Here is a 7,439-nt window from a genome sequence, read left to right on the forward strand (position 1 = left end):
GAAACCAACAGGATACCCATGAATCTTGTAGCAAGTGTCCACGGTATGTCCATTGTAACCGCAATGAGCACAAACAAGTCGACTTTGTTTAGCAGGAGCAGGAGACTGAGCAGCGTTGATCACTGGAACAGAGGAAGCAGGAGCCGAGATTTGAAAAGCAGTATCATTAGTCACTGGAATAATGTTCCTTTGATTGAAGTCTTGATCTAGCAAGTTATAGATTTCAGAAAGCTCAGGAACATTCTTCTTCATAATGATTTGACTCCTGATCACTGAATAAGACTCATTCAAGCCAGCGAGAAACTTGATGATCTTAGCATGATTCGTTTTTGTTTCAGTAGCCTTGCAACAATCACAGTGACGACAGGTATCAACACAATTAGCACCGTCCAGTTCATCCCAAAGAGTCTTGAGAGTGGTATAGTACGTTGCCAAATCCATCGATCCCTGCTGCAAATACCAAATCTGCTGAGACAACTGATAAGAACGTGGAAGATTAGTGATGTGAAATCGAGTCTCCAAATCTTTCCAGATCTCCACAGCGTCATTGAAACGAAGGATGCTCTTGTAGATCTGCTTAGAAACTGTATTCAGAATCCAGGATTTGACCATTGAATTACATCTAGACAAGATACGGTTATGAGGATGGGATTCAATAGGTCGAGCAATAGAGCCATCAACAAACACAAGCTTATTCTTAGCATCTAAAGCAATCTTCATAGCTATACTCCAGTTATCGTAATTTGTACCATCCAATACTTCCGAGATGATAGAAAGACCTGGATTATCGCTATTTGTGAGGTAGAACGGTGAATGGATACTATCGGGAGAAAGTTCTGTTGCGATCGGAGCTATAGGCGACGTCGGAGCTGAGTTTTCTGAGTTTTCCGGAATAGGAACTCGGCGAGCTGACGACGGTGCCTGTCTAGTGCTACGACGCGTCGATCTCCTTGCTAGAACCACCATCTTTTGATTTTTCACGAGAATCAGTTTGAAATGATCAAGTCGAAGCAGAGAAACGATCAATCGAGAGAATCATCGATTGATCAGAGGTCAATGAAAGAAGAAGAAGAACGGATCGCTTGAGGTTTCAGTCTCAAAGCTCTGATACCATCTTAGAGTACATGAACGAAGAAGAAAATATCTGTAACAAACTTTCTTATTTTCTGTGTTAACGTTTACAAAAGCAATACATTCACTTATATAGTAAGTGTTATATCTCGGTTTACACATAACCGGACGTAATCACATTAAACCATAATAAACCAGTTCTATACTCTAATAAAATATAATCAAGATAGTTCTTGCAAACAATATAATCAAGATAAGATTTGAGTTTAGTATCTGATAATCTAATAAAACGTCACATCAGAACGTGTTTCACGTAATTGATCTCTAGAGGATTTGCGTGCGAGTGACGACAATGATTCTCAGATGAAAATTAATCATATGATTTGTGATCCCGTCGAACATCCTGATATGTGAACGTGAAATCTCGTTACGCGATCAAAAAAAATTATTGCTTATACGATCTGTTTCACCCATCAATATTTTCTTAACAAAAGAAGTATATCGTATATACTTCTTTTTTTTTTTTTTTTAAAAGAAGTATATCGTAAAGCCGTGCGGTCACATTTTAAATGATGATTGTTGTTCTTCTTTTCTTTTTGTAAAGGCAGTCAGTGATTGTTGTGGTTTTGCATGTATAAACATTGTAAAATGATTATCCAAGCGCTGCTGAAAACCTATATATAGTAGGACAAGTAAAATACACTATTTATTTAGTAGCTATATAAATATTCTGGATGGAATAAACCCTTGTCATTATTAAAATTATTTAGTATTTTAAACATTATTAAAATTATTTAGATATTATTAAAATTTTAAACATTATTAAAATTATTTTAACTCGAGAAAATTTACTAATTAATGACTTTTTTGAACGCGTAACCAACTACGATCAGGCCTGACTACGATATAAGTTTTATTTTTATTTCATATTTTATTATCGGTGAATAGTGACTGATAGAGGATATCACAACTGTATCGTCCGTTTTGTGGCAACCTATGTATAATATATTAAACTTCCATAGAACATATTAATCTCAAAAGCTAGAAATAAAATAGTTGGGAAATTAATATGACTAGCACTCTAGCAGTTAGGACGGTGACTAGTTCACATCGAAATAAAATACGTCTTAAACTGAAAGAGACATGAGGCAATTCGTGTCGAGCCACAAATTTTGGGCCTATATTTTATTTAGCCTGTAGTTCCACAATGTTTGTCACACCCAAAAATATTCTCAGGCACTTAGTAGCAGTAGTGTATTTACGCACAGTAACTCGAACATATATATAAAGAGCCAATGTCACTCGCCAATACAGAGATTCCAGGATAACAATAAACAAAAGAAACAAAAGACTCCAAAATTTTCTCTCCTATAGAAAGCAAGAAACTCCCAGGATCTGGTGAAAACCATGGAAGAGGGCGACTTTTTCAGTTGCTTCAGCGAAATCAATAGTGGCATGACTATGAACAAGAAGAAGATAAGGAAGGGTACTAATCATAAGAGGTTCAGTGAGGAACAGATCAAGTCACTTGAGGTTATATTCGAGTCCGAGACGAGGCTCGAGCCGAGGAGGAAGGTGCAGTTAGCTCGAGAGCTAGGGCTGCAACCAAGACAAGTGGCTATATGGTTTCAGAACAAGAGGGCTCGTTGGAAGTCTAAGCAGCTTGAGAAAGAGTATAATATTCTTAGCGCCAATTACAATAACTTGGCTTCACAATTTGAAATCATGAAGAAAGAAAAGCAAGCACTAGTCTCTGAGGTACATACTCCTCATCATCGTGTACATCTTTATATAAAAAGAGATGGAAACAAAACTTGAACAAATTTATCTAATTTAAATTATATACTTATATACATGTATGTGTATTTTATCGAGTTAGACAGAATATTATAAATATATTATAATAGAAAATAGAGAATAAACAAGCCAATTAAATCTTTGCACATCCATACATATTCATTATTTTTCTTAATAGTAGCAAAGAAAGAATATTACCATCAGAGTGACAAAAAGCATCAATAAACACAAAGTATTATAGTAGCAAAGAAAGAATATTACCCATATATGGAGTTTAGGGAATTTCTATTAATCTGCAGTTGCAGAGACTAAATGAAGAGATGAAAAAAAACAAGAGAAGAAAGGAATGATGAATGTTGTGCTGAACAAAGAGTGGCTCTAAGCAGCAGCACATGGTCAGATAATGGAAACTATGAGCCAGAAGTCAGGCTAAATCAAGGGATTGTTCTGTGTAATGATGACATTAAGAGTGAGTATTTTGGGTTTGAGGAAGAGTCCAATCATGAGCTCATGAACATTGTGGATCAAGCTGATGATAGTGGCTTGACTTCATCCGATAACTGGGGAGATTTCAATTCTGAATCTCTTTTAGACCAGTCTAGCAGCAATTATCCTTGGTGGGATTTTTGGTCATAAATGAAATAGTGAAAGGAAAGAGTGTGTATAGTTTTCTAGATTGTGTTAAGACAAATAATAAATTTTCTTTTTGCATTGTGATATTATACGGTATGTTATTCTTGATTTTGCAAAGTTGGAATAAAACTCAATTTGCATTGGACGATATTGGTTTTTATTTTAAGAATCTAGTTTTCTACCATATTTGACCTCGAATTATATTAACACAAAATAGATGAAAGATAAGCTTAATACATAGTTACTAGGAGTGGGCAAAAGAACCAAACCGATCCAACCGACCGAACCAAACCAAAGCATATGTCTAAACCATCTGGTTTAAGATTTTATCAATCCAAATAGTTCAGTTCGGATTGGTTTTGGGTTTAAATCAAACCAAACCGAAAAACCGAAGTGTTTTTAGTTAGATTAATTAAAAAACTAATAAGATTAAGATTTAATATACTTAACCATTTAACCTAAATGACTAATAAAATTTTATACATTTTACTTTTAAATGAATATAATAAACACATCTAAAAATAAAACAAAAAATATGAATCTCATACAATAACATTCAAAACCGAAAAAATTACTTATGATAGTTATATTAGTTTTGAAGATAATAATATAAAATTATTAGATTATATCTTCTATATTTTTATTGTGATGTTTAGTTTTTATATTTAAATGTGAAGAAAATAATGATTTAGTATCAAAAGATGATTTTTTATATTTTAAAAATTATATTTTTTTAACTGAACTAAAACAAAACTAAAAAATCAATCCGATGGAACTGAAGAAAACATAAACAAAACCAAATTAAACCGAATAAAACACAGATCAAACCGAACACAAACCAAACCAAAATAAAATCGAACTAAACCGAACATAAACCAAACTAAACTACTTTGGATTGACTTTGGTTACCTTTTAAGACCAAATTAAACCAAACCGAACTAAACTCAAACTGAACTTGTAGTTAAACCGAAATGTCCACCCCTAATAGTTACATACTGTATATCACATTCTTTACTTACCTAAAGAAAAGCACAGTAAAATAAAGACACCTCTAACTCCAAGCAATTATGGAAACAATATTATATTACTGTTTATCTTTCAACAATATAATAATTAATATCGTGTGCAAACAATATCAAATATTAGGATTCATGTTCTTAAAAAAATTATTAGTTTTTTCTAATTATTTGATAAATCAAATAATAAACTAAAATATTCAAATATTTATGAAAAATTCAAAACAAGTATAACTTATTTTTGCAAGTTTAGATACTAAAAAATATTTCAGTTAATATCAAATCAGTTAAACTAATGAATTATTTTATTTATATTTTCATAAAAAAATACATTCATTTAAATTTAAATAATATTTCATACTAAATTAAATAATCCATGTAGATAAAATGCAATAAGTTTACATCAAATAAGTTTTATCATTAAAAATTTATATCATTCAACTAATAAAATAATATTAAGATTTTATTAAAAATTAATAACAAAAAGTTGAAATAGCTAAAAATTAAATTAAATAATATCTTATTCATATATTACTATCTGAAGATAGACTGAAAATAAATACATTGTACAATAAATGTAATACCAAAAACAGTTATGGAAATGTTCAAATTATATTTCCTGAAAATAAATGTTTAACATTAATCATAAACAACAAATTTAAACTGATTATAATATGAACTAAATTTTTAGCAAGATAAATTACACAAAATAGTTATAATAATTTTAGTTAAGCTACAAAAATAGATATTATGCAACTAAAATCTTTTTAACACTAAATAGCATTTAATTAATTAAAATTATTTAATTAAGTTATAAAATTTGTTTAGTTAATTTAAAATAAAATATGTGCTATCTTGCATATCATGATCTAATTTTATATTTATTACTTCAAAACAGAGCTTCTATAATAACTAGTAAGACAGTGGATATACTGCTCTTTACAAGAAGCAACATAAACTTGGAATTTTTGTATTTCTTTTTTCTCAAGATGCTTGCGGATAGCAACTACTTTCATTATAAGGTGATACAAATCTTCAGAAATCTCAGGAGCGAGACCTTCAAGGAAACTATAAAGAAATAGTAGTTGTATGTCCTAAATAGTTTAGTCTATAAAAAACTAACTAACGGAAACTCTGGCGGGATTTGAAAAGTATCATGAGCTTCCAAAATTCTCAAAATCTTGTTTCGGGTAAGACACTCTTCACCTGTGGGCTTCTGTGAGAGCCACGACACCGATCTGTGATAGGGTCAAACCCTTCTTTGCTAACTGAAAACAGACTCATCAACCTATTGTTCATCAAAGCAAGCTGTAAAGACCAATTAGAAAGACAAAACATTATCAAGAGAGAGAAAAACCTGTATTTACACGTCTAGCTTCTCTAAAATTACTTACTTTACTAAGCACATCTTAATGCATATGATCCCATCTTACACTACACCGGTATTAAACATGTGATTTACCCTTACGAGAGGTAGCATTACATTCTGAATATTGGGCTTAGGCCATTCGTAAATTTACCTTGTAATTAGGTTTATCGTTATACCTTAGACACACTTGTATATAAGGCAACGCCTTAAGTTCTTGTCGATTAAGAATCCTCTTTACAACTACCAAAAGTTCTTGACATGGTATCAGAGCCCAAAACCTAAAAACTACAAATCAAAGTTTTCTGTTCTTCGTGTTATCTCCACAACAATGACAAACAAAAGTCATGTAGAATTGTTTGCGCTGTCTCAACAAAAATCACGTGTGGAGATAACACGAAGAACAATCTCCCTTTTTATCTCACTGCTGGAGACAATCAAGGAACAATGATCTATAGGCCTTCGTTGTGTGGTCCCAATTACGATGAGTGGTCCACAAGCATACGATTGGCGCTGAAAGCACAAAAGAAATTCGGCTTCGAAGATGGATCCATAGCGAAACCAGATGAGGACCCATAAGACTTTGAAGATTGGTGTGCAAATGATTCTTTGGTTGTATCTTGGATCAAGCCATTGACGCTTGAAAAGCAATTCTTTGATCAAGCCATTCTTGGATCAAGTCATTATTTGGCCGACTATCAACAAGCTAAGACCCTTGAAGAAATTGATGAATCATGAAACATTATACGGAGATGTTAAATCATCTATTCTTTCTCGAACTCCACTGCCTTCTCTTGATGAAGCATACAACATCCTTACACATGATGAAGAATCAAAGCCGCTGTCTCGCCTTCATGAAGATAGAGCAGGAGGAGTAGGCTTTGCAGTTCAAACTCAAAACTGAAACCTGCAATCTCAAGACAGAAGACCTCAGAAGTGCATTCTTTGTGGTTGTCAAAATCATCTGGCTGAAAATTTCTTTAAAAAATTGGATATACAGAGTGGTGGGGCGAACATACAAGGACAAACCCACTTCAATGTCTCAAGGTGATGGTGCGTTACCATCATCAACCTTACCATCATCATCTAAGGGAAAGTGTTCAGACATGGATCGTGCTAACCATTTCGCAGCTGAAACTCTGATTACTGGTCCTTACGCTCACCTCAACTCAGCTATCACCTCACAAGATCGAGTAGATTTTAGTGGGTTGAATTATCAGCAATTGAAGACGCTTGTCCACATGCTCAACAACAAAACTCGCCCTCCACCAGCAATCCAACTGGTACGTACTTTCTTGAATCTTGGATCATTTACACATGAGCTTCAAATCACATGACGAAAAACATTGATTAGTTGTCTGATATTTTTGAAATGGCTCCTATGTTGGTAAAGCTTTCAAACGGCAGATTTATAACTGTTTTTAAACAAGGAACCGTGGTCATGGGATCATCGTTAACCTTGACCAAAGTTTTCTTCGTTGATGGATTACATTGCCACCTAATCTCAGATCTCTGACAGACTTTGCATTATTCAGGATCGCGTCACACAAATGCTG

At 33.1% G+C, this 7,439-nt stretch overlaps 1 pseudogene; it reads left to right on the forward strand.

The window, feature by feature from the left end:
• The first annotated feature begins 2,358 nt into the window (after positions 1 to 2,358).
• Positions 2,359 to 3,649, forward strand: LOC108849641 (homeobox-leucine zipper protein ATHB-12-like; annotated as a pseudogene).
• The last annotated feature ends 3,790 nt before the right edge of the window (positions 3,650 to 7,439 follow it).

The sequence above is a fragment of the Raphanus sativus genome, chromosome 4, assembly GCF_000801105.2.
Source record: "Raphanus sativus cultivar WK10039 chromosome 4, ASM80110v3, whole genome shotgun sequence".
NCBI classification, from domain to species: Eukaryota; Viridiplantae; Streptophyta; class Magnoliopsida; order Brassicales; family Brassicaceae; genus Raphanus; species Raphanus sativus.